General features: G+C 49.0%; 1 protein-coding gene across 4 annotated transcripts in view; it reads right to left on the bottom strand.

Moving 5' to 3' along the window:
• The window catches only part of phldb2b (pleckstrin homology-like domain, family B, member 2b), a 315,268-nt gene extending 301,136 nt beyond the window's left edge, over positions 1-14,132 (bottom strand). For 3 of the 4 annotated variants that reach the window (XM_086006161.1, XM_086006162.1, XM_086006163.1), the window contains exon 1: positions 13,994-14,132. The gene's annotated coding sequence lies outside the window, so the exon portion shown is untranslated. The remainder of the gene's footprint in view (positions 1-13,993) is intronic. The other variant, XM_086006164.1, reaches the window with a different exon arrangement.
• Between the last annotated feature and the right edge of the window lie 287 nt (positions 14,133-14,419).

Raw genomic sequence — 14,419 nt, 5'->3', positions numbered from 1 at the left:
CCCCAGTCAGCTCGAGGTCCGCAGCCGCTGTTCGGCCGCAGGCCACAAAGCACCCGAGCCCAGCGCCGGCGATGGCTCCACGGAGCTCCGTGCCGCCCCACGCACTGACATGGCCCTGCCCTCCCGAGCTGGCTTGAAGAGCGCCGATTGCGGCTGTGAGAGACGGCTGGCGGGCCCGGTTGCCGGGGTAACCCTTCCCGCTCTCCAAGCCCCACCCGAGATCAGCACTCCTGAGAGCCCCGCCCCCCCCCGCCCGAGCCGAGCGGGGAACAGAGAGAGACACCGCGTCTCAGCTGCTCCTGCTGCGCGCGCACCCCTTTACTAAGGTAGCGGCGCTCGGCTGAGGCCCGCCCCTCCAGCCTTCACAAAGATGGCGGCGATCGGGGGCCCGCTTGTTGACTGGGGCCGGGAGGTGCCTAGCTCGGGCGTGGGTGCGGAGGAGAGGCCGAGGCTTCGAGGCCAACCTGGAAAAACGGGGAAAGGTAGGAAAATTAATGAGATTAGATAAAAGATTTAGAAAGTAATTAACTTTTTTTAAAAACAATATGTGTTTTAAAAGCAACGTTTTTTTTAAAGACGCAGAAAGCGGGAAAAAGAAAGGAAAAAGTTTGGAATCAAGATGGCGGCAACTCACCTCGGTTCAGAACGATAAGGCCCGCCCACACACGCACCGATTGGTCGACCGTCAGGTCACCAAAGCGTAGGATTGGTCAATCGTCCCGTCACTCGACCGTAGGAGGGCCCGGCTGCACGCGCCAGGAACCCGGCGTACGATTGGTCAACCTCGAGGTCACTCTGTCGCTAATGAGCGGATAATGAGATGCTAATGAGCGGAATTTTGAACGTTTTTCGGATACCACAGGCGCGATTTTTGTCTGGCCGAAACGTAAATATGCTTACGACCGTTTCGGAAAGGTAAGCTTTCTTTCGACGTAACGCACGCGTAGGTACGCTCTATAACTTTCGAGCGCATAGCCGGACAGACGCACACGTGAGGACAGACAGACAGAAGGACAGGCAGACAGAAGGACAGACAGATAGACAGACAGACAGAATGATCCGTTTATATATATAAATATAAAAAGTCACACAACACCAGGTTATAGTCCAACAGCTTTATTTGAAATCACAAGCTTTCGGAGCGCTGCTCCTTCTTCAGGTGAAGTGGAGAAATGCATAAAGACACAGCTTATATAGTCAGAGAATCATGTCAGATGTTTACAGGTAACCTTTCCAACTGCCATTAATCACACCTCGGCAGAGAGATAATCACAGCAGTCAAAGGTGTGAATGGTGTCCAAACAGGTCAGTCAGGGAAACATTACATCAAAGAACAATGAGGTAGGGTCACAAGGGGTCAAATATTGCAGATGCTGGGGTCTGTATGAAAAACAAAAAAACAGACAAAAAACATTTATTTTTTTTTTGGCTGGAAATCACAGCAGGTCCGGCCGCATCCGTGTAGAGATCCGTTCTCTACACGGATGCGGCCGGACCTGCTGTGATTTCCAGCCAAAAAAATGTTTTTTGTCTGTTTTTTTGTTTTTCATACAGACCCCAGCATCTGCAATATTTGACCCCTTGTGACCCTACCTCATTGTTCTTTGATGTAATGTTTCCCTGACTGACCTGTTTGGACACCATTCACACCTTTGACTGCTGTGATTATCTCTCTGCCGAGGTGTGATTAATGGCAGTTGGAAAGGTTACCTGTAAACATCTGACATGATTCTCTGACTATATAAGCTGTGTCTTTATGCATTTCTCCACTTCACCTGAAGAAGGAGCAGCACTCCGAAAGCTTGTGATTTCAAATAAAGCTGTTGGACTATAACCTGGTGTTGTGTGACTTTTTACATTTGTCCACCTCAGTCCAACTCCGGCATCTCCACACCATATATATAAATATGCCAATGGCTGTGAAGTCAAATGTTGCTGCTGGTAAAAGTACAAAATGGAGTTCATAAAGACACGATGAGATTCACCTTTCTCCGAGGCTGGCCAATAATTTCTTAGCAAACATTTCACATCAAGACATAACCAGAAGGAAGGGCAAAGGTAACAATAGCTGAACAGGTCCATAAAGTGCCCGAGTCTTGTACAAGATTTACTTTTCTCCTCTCCCCACCACGTGAAAGAAAATTAAACCAATGCTCAAAGATCACAAGGTTGCCACCTTGACACCAATTTACCAGGGGAGATTCCTTACCTTTTCCATACGACTGAAACTGATACCCAGAATTAGTGCTGTTGCTCCCTGGTACTCTCCCAGAGGCAATAATACCCTTCCTATGACTAGGTTAGTAGACCTGTATACAACACTCCAGGTGGGGCCGGATCAGAGCCATGTGCAGCAGCTCTGTAACGCAGCGGAGTGTTGGGCTGGCCGTTCCACAGATTTATCAATGACAACCCTCAGCTGCCATTCCATTTGACACATTCTAATCAGAATCCTGTTACCCTGGTCCAATCTGTGCAGCTCATCAATAGTGTAAAGAAAACTGATATCATTCAAAGGGATCTGGGCATTGGCGGATGTGCCCCAGATATCAGGTGGGATCGAATGTAGATAAAAGCAAGGTCAGGCCATACTGTAGGATCGTTATAATATAATAAGTTAACGGCTTGGTATAGGTAAAGAGTATCATTGGATCCCCTCCCCTCCCCTTTAAGAATTCCGAAGAGACCGCTCCCTCCACAACGCCCTGGTCCACTCCTCTATCACCCCCAACACCCCTTCCCCTTTGCCCGGCATCTTCCCGTGCAAGCACAGGAGAGGCAACACCTGCCCTTTTACCTCCTCCCTTCCCACTGTCCAGGGCCCCAAACACCCCTTCCAGGTGAAACAGCGATTTACTTGTACTTCTTGCAATTTAGTATACTGTATTCGCTGCTCACGATGCGGTCTCCTCTACATTGGGGAGACCAAACGCAGATTGGGTGACCGCTTTGCGGAACACCTCCGTTCAGTCCGTAAGGGTGACCCCGAGCTTCCGGTCACCTGTCACTTTAATTCTCTGCTCCACTCCCACTCTGACCTCTCTGTACTGTTCGAACGAAGCTCAACCTAAGCTCGAGGAACAGCACCTCATCTTTCGATTAGGCATTTTACAGCCTTAGGACTCAACATCGAATTCAACAATTTCAGACCATAACCTCTGCCCCCATTTTTTTTGGACGGCAGCTGTTGGTGATGATTCTGATATTCCCATTTACACCTCCTCTAGAGCCATCTTTTGTTTCTTTACTTGTCCCATTACCATCTCCTTTTGCCTTGCACCATCCTCCCTTTTGTCATTTAACCTCTCCTGCCTTCCATCCTATCACAGACCTTCCCTTTTGTTCTTTCCTCCCCTCCCCCCTTTCCCTGCCCCAACACTTCCTTAAAAACCTGTTCCATCTCCAACTTTTTCCAGTTCTGACGAAGGGTCATCGACCTAAAATGTTAACTCTGTTTCTCTCGCCACAGATGCTGCCTGACCTGCTGAGTATTTCCAGCATTTTCTGTTTTTATTATGAGATTATTAGCATAAAGGGAAGAAGAATAGGTTTGTATTCTCTTGAGTATAGGGGTGATCTAATTCAGGTGTTTAAAATGATTAAAGGATTTGTTAGGGTCGACAGAGAGAAACTATTTCCTCTGGTGGGGGGAGTCCAGAACAAAGGGGCATAACCTTAAAATTAGAGCCAGGCCGTTCAGGGGTGATGTCAGGAAGCACTTCTTCACACAAAGGGCACTGGAAATCTGGAACTCTCTCCCCCAAAACGCTGTTGAGGCTGGGGTCAACTGAAAATTTAAAAACTGAGATTAATAGGTTATTGTTAAGCGAGGGTATCAAGGGTTACAGAACCAAGGCGGGTAAATGGAGTTTAGATACAGATCAGCCATGATCTAATTGAATGGCAGAACAGGCTCGAGGGGCTGAATGGCCTCCTCCTGTTCCTATGTTCCAGTGTGAAGAAACAACAGGTGTGCATTGGGTATGATTCTGAAATGTTTAGAAGGAAATTAGTAAAATAGCTTGAGAATAAAGAAGTGAGTATTAATATCTGTGTATTATGAATTCAATCTGTGTGATGGAGACAAACACGTGGTTTAGATTAGGCCGCTAGGATTCTGCAGGCCAAAGCAAGATGTTATGCGTTGTAAAAACAAACGCAGGTTTCATTAAAGGATCTGTGCAAAGGAATACGGCCCAGTTTGGAGACGACGGCCTAGAAATTTGTTGATGCCGTGTCTGTTTTACAGGCGCAAAGCGGGCGCCTAATTGGCCAATATGGCGGGCAGAGTGCGCGTGCACATTCCACGCCGGAGGTGCGCCAGTCGTCATATTGGTAAAGGCTCCAGTGCAGGTGACCAGAGCTTGTGCCAGTTTGTGGCCCGCTTTCTGAAATTGGTTTGCCTTGAATGCAGTCAACACCGGGCCTGCTGTGCTCAGTATAACCAGGTCTCTATGTGGCCTGACCGACACCACCAAATGTTCAGCTTTTAAAAAAAATTAATACTTACGTGAATACAGAACTACCACACAGCAATATCAAGGATCATTGCCAGCCCCCTCCCAATCGCCTCATACCCCCTGACGCCTCTCTCCCTCACCCCCCCCTCCAATCACATCTCTCCCAATCACCTCCAAACCCGATCGCCACCCCCTCCCCACCGCCCCCCCCCCTCACCTATCCGAGGGCCGTTGGCGGGGAAACAGCCAGCCTAACTTCTTTCTCATGGAACTGACAAGCTGCCTCTGGATAAGAACATAAGAAACAGGAGCAGGAGTCGGCCCTGCGGCCCCTCGAGCCTGCTCCGCCATTCGATGAGATCACGGTCACCCTATCCCCAGATCCCTCAATTCCCTTAGGGTCCAAAACAAAAGGGATGCCCGATTGTTGCCCGCAGCGTGGCTGTTGATGAGGCCTGAAGCCCAATTTCGGGAGAGCCTCAGGCCTCTGACGACTGGTCTCTTTCAGGGCCAAAAACAAACACATTTCCACCGATTTGTCCGCACAGGGTTACTAGTATTCCGGAACACGTGTGGATGTTTACAATCATGCAAGTCTAACTTATCTTATCTTTGACTGATAAGAGATGAAGCCAAATGGTGCAACATTGCATCCTACTGGTGTAGGAACATATCACACTCAAGGATCACACGACAGTAGTCTTACGGGTAATAAAAAAGGACTTGCATTTATATAGCACCTTTCACAACCTCAGGATGTCCCAAAGCACTTTACAATCAATGAAGTACTTTTTGAAGCGTAGTTACCGTTGTAATGTCGGAAACACGGCAGCCAATTTGCGCACAGCAAGGTCCCACAAACAGCAATGTGATAATCACCAGGTTGTCTGTTTTAGTGATGTTGATTGAGGAATAAATATTGGTCAGGACACCGGGGATAACTCCCCCGCTCTTCTTTGAGATAGTGACATGGGATCTTTTAATTCAGACAGGGGCTTCAGTTTAACATCTCATCTGAAAGATGGCATCTCCGACAGTGCAGCACTCCCTCAGCACTGCACTGAAGTATCAGCGTAGATTATGTGCTCAAGTCTCCGGAGTGGGGCTTGAACCCACGATCTTCTGACTCAGAGGCGAGTGTGCTACCACTGAGTCACGGCTGACACAGATCTTACAATTTATAAACATGTTAGAAACTACCTATGATATGACTAGCATTTTGCATACACTCCTCTCTCCAGTATTTCACAATCATTGGCTACCAGTGCTGGCAAACCATTCATGTATGAATACCACGTATGAATATTCTGTTCAAGTGTAGTGCGTTAGTGCTGAGGAATGAAACACTTTCCATTCTGGGCATTGAATGCTATCAAACACTCCCCGTCAGATCTCACATAGTTAGATTGAGAGTAAAGCCCCCTCTACTGTTCCCCAACAATCTACCTCAGAAAACCCTGCTCCCAGATATGTACACAGTTAGTGTTTTAGTCCCAAATGTAGTAACTTCCACACAGCAACAGCATGAAGAGTGTCTAGGTCAGGTCTAGAACTATCCAACTTAAACCAAGCTCCTCAAAGAATGTCTAGGTCAGCTCTAGAACCATCCAACTTAAGCCCAACATCATCAAAGAATGTCTAAGTCAGGTCTAGAACCATCCAACTTAAACCAACCTCATCAAAGAATGTCTAGGTCAGCTCTAGAACCATCCAACTTAAACCAAGCTCCTCAAAGAATGTCTGGGTCAGCTCTAGAACCATCCAACTTAAACCAAGCTCATCAAAGCCCCGCTATATCATTCCTTTTCTCCTGCCATTCATCTGGTTGCCATCTCTGAGCATGGCAGTCTTTGATACCAAGTCTACAGGCAGCTTTCTGCTAAAAGAAATCTCGATTACTGCACAGTGCGTTTTCACCCAGGACCAGAAAGGGGATTTGTACGGCAAAGTTAATCTGATTGAAACATGAAAGGAAATGTTTCTCACAGGACAAGCTGTTGTGCTGATAAATGTTGAACCGAATAGTTCCAAAGGCTCCACAGGTGGACGAGCATAAAACTATCCATGAATGTTGACGTATGTTTTTCTGTTTAAACTTGAGCACGTCATTGCATAGGGGACCACAAAACACAAGGTCTGTTTAATGTTTTATTCCAAATACTGCTCAATGTAAGCAATCCTGCAGACATTTAAACAGGAAATGATAAAGATCGCATAGCAAGGTATCACCCAACTAGAACCTCATTGGAGGACCTTGTGTGTGTTTGAAACACCAGGCTGTTCTTTCTGATGTGTGAGCTGATTAGTTTGGATGTGGATCAGCTACATTCTTTCACATCAAGATGTGAACCAAACTGCAAAGTCAAGCCCACCTCGTAACAAAGAACCCAATATATAAAAACCAACGTGCTGATCATTAGAATATAGAAAACTTCAGGAATCAACTATGAGCTTTGCAAAATTCACCAATCCGTGATCTCTCTCTAAAGCTCCAGCATTGTGAAGTTTTTGGTTAGTTTTTTCATACAGCTGTGTAAAAGCTGCTGTCAGTTCTCAGAGTCTGTCTCAATAAATGGCCTAAAACCCTTTGATCCAAACCACATTTATGTTGCGTTATCACAGGCCCGTTTATCTGTGTTTGTAAAGGTCGGTGGAAACAGATGGAAATCTTTTCCAACAGTAAATCACATAACACATAGCTCCATTCCATTCAGTCAAGATATTTCTCCAGTGCTTGTTTAAACACGTATGTTTATCAATTTTCATCGAATCAAGGAATGGTTACAGCACAGTAGGAGGCCATTCGGCCCGTTGAGCCGGTGCCGGCTCTCTGCAAGAGCACCTCAGCTAGTCTCGCTCCACCGCTCTTTCCCCCGGAGCTCTACAAAAATGTTTTCCCTCAGAAGCTTATCCAATTCACTTTTGAAAGCTGTGATTGAATCTGCCTCCACCACCCTTTCAGGCAGTGCATTCCAGATCCTAACCACTCGCTGCGTAAAAAAGTTTTTCCTTCCGTCACCTTTGGTTCTTCTGCCAAACACCTTAAATCTGTGTCCTCTGGTTCTCCACCCTTCCGCCAATGGGAACAGTTTCTCTCTATCTACTCTGTCCAGACCCCTCATGATTTTGAACATCTCTATCAAATCTCCTCTCAACCTTCTCTGCTCCAAGGAGAACAACCCCAGCTTCTCCAGTCTATCCACGTAACTGAAGTCCCTCATCCCTGGAATCATTCTCGTAAATTTTGAAGGTGAATTATCAAGTAGATGGTCAAAGATATTCAGACCAAGAGAATAACATCCCAAAATAACCTTACATTCCAAAGTACAGTTTGATGGAGTCTCGTCCATTTCTCTGGTTGGATATTCTATTGCCCAATGTATGTCAGTGCTTTATCCGTGTAGTACGGCCCACATCACACCATGTGCATTCCGATGATCAATAAAGGGGGACACAGAGAACGGTCAGCTCTAGCCCCGAGATTAGGTGCCAGTTCAGACTGATGGGCTGGAGCTTGACTCTGTCACTTGGCTAGACGGGTGAAATCAGACTGGGCTAACCATAGGTCCAACCCTGTCCCGGTCCAGCACTAAATTGGCAATCTTACTCAGCCAGACTACAGGTGGACTGAAGTGGGAAAGAAGCATCATCACATCATGGCAATGCAGATAGAGACATCCAGGGGCTCAAACGTGCGAATGCGGGTAGATAAAGGCATAAACAAGGCCAACAGGATGTTGAGTTTTATAAATAGAGGCATCAAGTGCAACAGTAAAGAAGTATTAATAAATTTAGACACAGTATTTATTAGGCTACAAGAGCAGGTCAGAGACTGGGTATTCTGCAGCGAGTGTCTCACCTCCTGAATCCCCAAAGCCTTTCCACCATCTACAAGGCACAAGTAAGGAGTGTGATGGAATACTCTCCACTTGCCTGGATGAGGGCAGCTCCAACAACACTCAAGCCCGCTTGATCGGCACCCCATCCACCATTTTAAACATTCACTCCCTCCACCACCGGCGCACCGTGGCTGCAGTGTGTACCATCAACAAGATACACTGCAGCAACTCGCCAAGGCTTCTTCGACAGCACCTCCCAAACCCATGACCTCTACCACCTAGAAGGACAAGGGCAGCAGGTGCATGGGAATGCCTCCACCTCTATGTTCCCCACCATCCTGACTTGGAAGTATATCGCTGTTCCTTCATCATCGCTGGGTCAAAATCCTGAACAACAGCACTGTGGGAGTACCTTCACCAGGCGGACTGCAACGGTTCAAGAAGGCAGCTCACCACCACCTTCTCAAAGGCAATTAGGGATGGACAATAATTGCTGGCCTTTCCAGCGACACCCACATCCCATGAATGACTAAAATGAACAGCCACAGCTAGAGTCCTGTGTGCAGTTTTGGGCAACTCATTTAGAAAGGACATTAAAGAGAGCGCACAGTCTAGGATGATGCCAGGATGGGAAAATATAGTTATGAGGAAAGACTTAAGATACTGGGACTATTTGCACTGGAGCAGAGAAGGCGAAGAGGGGTTAGAAGAGATTTCTTCACACAGAAGATTGTTGCAACATGGAATGGTTTACCACAGGGAATGGTTGAGGCAGAGACCATTGCATCATTTAAGGGAAAATCGGATAAATATTGGAAGCAGAGAGCAGGGCAGTGGGATTAGTTTTGGATTGATACAGGGCTATGGGGAAAGAGCGGGGCAGTGGGATTAGTTTGGGATTGATACAGGGCTATGGGGAGAGAGCAGGGCAGTGGGATTAGTTTGGGATTGATACAGGGCTATGGGGAGAGAGCGGGCAATGGGATTAGTTTGGGATTGATACAGGGCTATGGGGAGAGAGCAGGCCAGTGGGATTAGTTTGGGATTGATACAGGGCTATGGGGAGAGAGCGGGCAGTGGGATTAGTTTTGGATTGATACAGGGCGATGGGGAGAGAGCGGGCAGTGGGATTAGTTTTGGATTGATACAGGGCGATGGGGAGAGAGCGGGGCAGCGGGATTAGTTTTGGATTGATACAGGGCTATGGGGAGAGAGCGGGCAGCGGGATTAGTTTTGGATTGATACAGGTCTATGGGGAAAGTGGGACAGTGGGATTAGTTTGGGACTGATCTAACAAAGTGTTGGCACAGAATGATGAATCGAATGACCTGATTCCGTGCTGTAAACTTCTCTGGTTCTATGAACTCACTGGCTTCCTTTATTAATCTAATATCAGAAGGGTCATCTTAATAAGATAAGCCTTTATTCCTTTTTTATACAGGCCGTGGAATTACTGAGAGAAATTATTCACATTTTGAGTTTAGCCTTGTCAATCTTTGTGTTGAATTTCATTCATTCTCTATTTCTGTGAATCAATTGGTGTTAATAAAATCAGGATTCCTGAATCAGATTTATTCTGGTGAATTGGACAACACTGCCCATCCCCACTTGCCCTAAAGGAAGTGCGAGTTAACGATGTAATGTGGGGCTGGAGTCACGTGTCGGCCAGCTCGGGTAGGCGTGACAGTCTCTTTCCCTTTCCTGAAGGACATTCGTGAACCAGTTGTGATTTTACAACAATCCGGCAGCTTTCACGGTTATTTCCTGGTGTCGGCCCACAGATTACCAGATCTATTCCATTCATTCTTCACAACTTGCCCTGGTGGGATTTGAACTTCACCACTTCTATGTCGCTCGTCCAGTACCATAACCACGAGGCCCCCATGCCCAGCCCCGACTCAAATCTTCCTCAATAACTTTATAAATGAGTACACAAGACCCCTCTCTGATAAATAATGAATTAATTCATGTTCAGCATGTTTTCATTGCCCCTTGACCCCTCCATACCTGTTCCAGCAGCTGCTCCTACTGACCCCTCTGGGTGACCCCCCTCCTTGCACATCTTGCTCTGCACTTACACCTGGCTCTGCACTGCCTGTTACAAATTCCGTCCCCTCATAATCTTTACCCAGAGAGTGGTGAGAATGTGGAACTCGCTACCACAGGGAGTAGTTGAGGCAAATAGCATAGATGCATTTAAGGGGAAGCTAGATAAACTCACGAGGGAGAAAGGAATGGAAGGATATGTTGATAGGGTGAGATGAGGAGGGGTGGGAGGAGGCTCGTGTGGAGCAGAAACACCGGCACAGACCCGTTGGGCCGAATGACCAGTTTCTGTGTTGTACATTCTATGTAATTCTTGGAATAATGTCTCACCAGAGATTCAATTTATTCTACTCACCGGTCCGAATCCCCCTCCTCACCATGCCAGTTACGAGCCCTGTTTCCCCACCGTGAGGAACCCATCTCATTCCTTGTCTTCATCAATGTCAATCTTGGGTTGCCCCGAACCCTTCTAACTGCTAGGTCGTGTACCCCCATTCTCTCACCCGCTCCCCGCTGCCCAGTGATCTTTGCACTTTTCAGCTTTCTTCTCCATTTGCCAACCTGGACGAGACATTTTTTTAATTATTCATTCTCAGGATGTGAGCGTCGCTGGCAAGGCCGGCATTTATTGCCATTGATGCAACTGAGTGACTTTGCTGGGCCACTTCAGAGGGAATGTGGGACTGGAGTCACATTTAGGCCAGACTGGGTACGAATGACAGGTTTCCCTCCCTAACGAGCGTTAGTGAAGCAGGTGGGTTTTTAGGACAGTTTAAGTGTCCCTGCCACCAGCTTGGCATCCTCTTGTCTAGATCGCCAACTGCTCTGGCTCTGACTCCAATTCCACTCCTCAAAGCAACAACCCATTGTGGAACCCGAGCCTGGCAATTCACACTTCACCCTAACGCTTATACTGCCAATCTGACGGGCATGCAAACCGTTTGGGGCACACATCAACACTGCAATGAGTGTTCGGAGCCTGTTGTCGAGTGTGGTCCTTAAACTGTGGTCTCTCACTAGTGTCGCTAACTCTGGGTGGACCGTGATGTAATAAAACTCACTACGCACTTGGTTTCAGTATAAAGCAAGGCTTTAATCAACTTGTTTCAAAACATGGAGGTCTAGTTGTACTTCACTAGTTCCTGTTTACACAATGTCCTGGGCAAGCTGGGCCCACGCCCGAGTATTTATACTCCTTGGACGGCGCCACCAGCTGCCCGTCCAGTGTTATTTCATGAGTCTTTCTTCATGGGTCATAAGATTCATAACAGACTGTATTCTGGGTGTGTTCATCACATGAGCTCCTGCCTCCAACCAGCCCCATCCTCACACACCCGCCATTTATTGCCAGACATGCCAATCCTCGAGGCAATAATGGCGGCCACAATACCCACAACTCTCTGAGCTCTAGAAACCGCTCCATCCATCACCCGGGTGCACCAGTGTCACGGGAGGTTAAAGGTGAATTCTAGGAGACTTCGGAACAATCCAGGAGTGCACACATGTGAAATCAGCCCTTACAATTCCGGGTGGACCACCAATCACACTAAAGGCCTGAGGGGGCGGAGAGAACCCCCCCTCCCCCACTCTAGAGGACTGGCTCACACCTGATTGGATTCTGCAAAGCAGGCAGCGAATCCCAAGAGGGACAGTGATATAAGGGGGAAACTTAAACCCAGCTTAAATTTAAACTTAAGCCCGCGCTCTTAATCACAGAATCACAGAAACCCCACAGTGCAGATAGAGGCCATTTCGGCCCATCGAGCCTGCACCGACACATATCCCACCCGATCCCCGTAACCCCACATATTTAATCCCCCTAACACTAAGGGTCAATTTATCATAGCCAATCAACCTAACCCGCACATCTTTGGACTGTGGGAGGAAACCGGAGCACCCGGAGGAAACCCACGCAAACACGGGGAGAATGTGCAAACTCCACACAGACAGTCGCCCGAGGCCGGATTCGAACCCGGGACCCTGGTGCTGTGAGGCAACAGTGCTAACCACTATGCCACCGTGTCAGCTGTGCCTCAGTGGGTAGCACGTCTGTCTGAGTCAGAAGGTTGTGTGTTCAAGCCCCACTCCGGGGACTTGAGCACAGAAAGCTAGGCTGGCACTCCAGTGCAGTACTGAGGGAGTGCTGCACTGTCAGAGGGGCGGTACTGAGGGAGTGCTGCACTGTCGGAGGGTCAGTACTGAGGGAGCGCTGCACTGTCGGAGGGGCAGTACTGAGGGAGTGCTGCACTGTTGGAGGGGCGGTACTGAGGGAGCGCTGCAATGTCGGAGGGGCGGTACTGAGGGAGCGCTGCACTGTCGGAGGGGCAGTACTGAGGGAGCGCTGCACTGTCGGAGGGTCAGTACTGAGAGAGTGCTGCACTGTCGGAGGGGCAGTACTGAGGGAGTGCTGCACTGTCGGAGGGGCGGTACTGAGGGAGCGCTGCACTGTCGGAGGGGCAGTACTGAGGGAGCGCTGCACTGTCGGAGGGGCAGTACTGAGGGAGCGCTGCACTGTCGGAGGGGCGGTACTGAGGGAGCGCTGCACTGTCGGAGGGTCAGTACTGAGGGAGCGCTGCACTGTCGGAGGGTCGGCACTGAGGGAGCGCTGCACTGTCGGAGGGTCAGTACTGAGGGAGCGCTGCACTGTCGGAGGGTCAGTACTGAGGGAGCGCCGCACTGTCAGAGGGGCAGTACTGAGGGAGTGCTGCACTGTCGGAGGGGCGGTACTGAGGGAGTGCTGCACTGTCGGAGGGGCGGTACTGAGGGAGTGCTGCACTGTCGGAGGGGCGGTACTGAGGGAGTGCTGCACTGTCGGAGGGGCGGTACTGAGGGAGTGCTGCACTGTCGGAGGGGCGGTACTGAGGGAGCGCTGCACTGTCGGAGGGGCAGTACTGAGGGAGTGCTGCACTGTCGGAGGGGCGGTACTGAGGGAGCGCCGCACTGTCGGAGGGGCAGTACTGAGGGAGCGCCGCACTGTCGGAGGGGCGGTACTGAGGGAGCGCTGCACTGTCGGAGGGGCAGTACTGAGGGAGCGCCGCACTGTCGGAGGGTCAGTACTGAGGGAGTGCTGCACTGTTGGAGGGGCGGTACTGAGGGAGCGCTGCACTGTCGGAGGAGCGGTACTGAGGGAGTGCTGCACTGTCGGAGGTGCCGTCTTTTGGATGAGACGTTAAACCGAGGCCCTGCCTGCTCTCTCAGGTAGATGTAAAAGATCCCACGGCACTATTTCGAAGAAGATCAGGGGAGTTCTCCCCAGTGTCCTGGCCATTATTTATCAATTAACCAACATCACTAGTAAAATCGATAATCACATTGCTGTTTGTGGGAGCTTGCTGTGCGTAAATTGGCTGCTGTGTTTCCCCCATTACAACACTTCAAAAAGTACTTCAATGTCTGTGAAGCCTTTGGGACGTCCTGAGGTGGTGAAAGGATCGATAGAAAGGCAAGTTCTTTCTCAGCCAGCAGTTGGGTGGCAGGATGTGAAGGGAGATCTTGCCTGGGCTGCAAGGATTGTTCCCCAGTCACAGTTTAGGAGCTGGCGAATTGCCTCTTCCCCAGTTATGGGCAGGCTGCGCTGGCTCGGGTAGGTTTACTCTGCACAAATTACACAGGGACCCTCCCTTCCCTCTAATTGCAAGTTGTACTCACAGTGACTCCGGGGCTGGCTCGCTGGGCTCCGGCTCCCTGTGGTGCAGCGGCCGGCGGACACAGCGCGGAATGCGGCTCCGCTCCGCTCCTGTCCGGCCACGTAGCGCTGGAAGGCGGGGGCTGAGCGACTGGAGGCAGCGCAATGCGCGCACACTCGGGGCAAGCCAACGGGACAGTGTGTGTGCGCAAATCATCAAATCAGTGTGCAAATCAGCAAATCAATGTGTGCAAATCATCAAATCAGTGTGCAAATCATCAAATCAGTGTGTGCAAATCATCAAATCAATGTGTGCAAATCATCAAATCAATGTGTGCAAATCATCAAATCAATGTGTGCAAATCACCAAATCAGTGTGTGCAAATCATCAAATCAATGTGTGCAAATCATCAAATCAATGTGTGCAAATCATCAAATCAATGTATGCA

This window comes from Somniosus microcephalus, chromosome 14 (assembly GCF_052327205.1).
Source record: "Somniosus microcephalus isolate GS21.2 chromosome 14, FLI_Smic_1.0, whole genome shotgun sequence".
NCBI lineage: Eukaryota > Metazoa > Chordata > Chondrichthyes > Squaliformes > Somniosidae > Somniosus > Somniosus microcephalus.
This window is presented reverse-complemented; position numbering and strand designations above follow the sequence as displayed.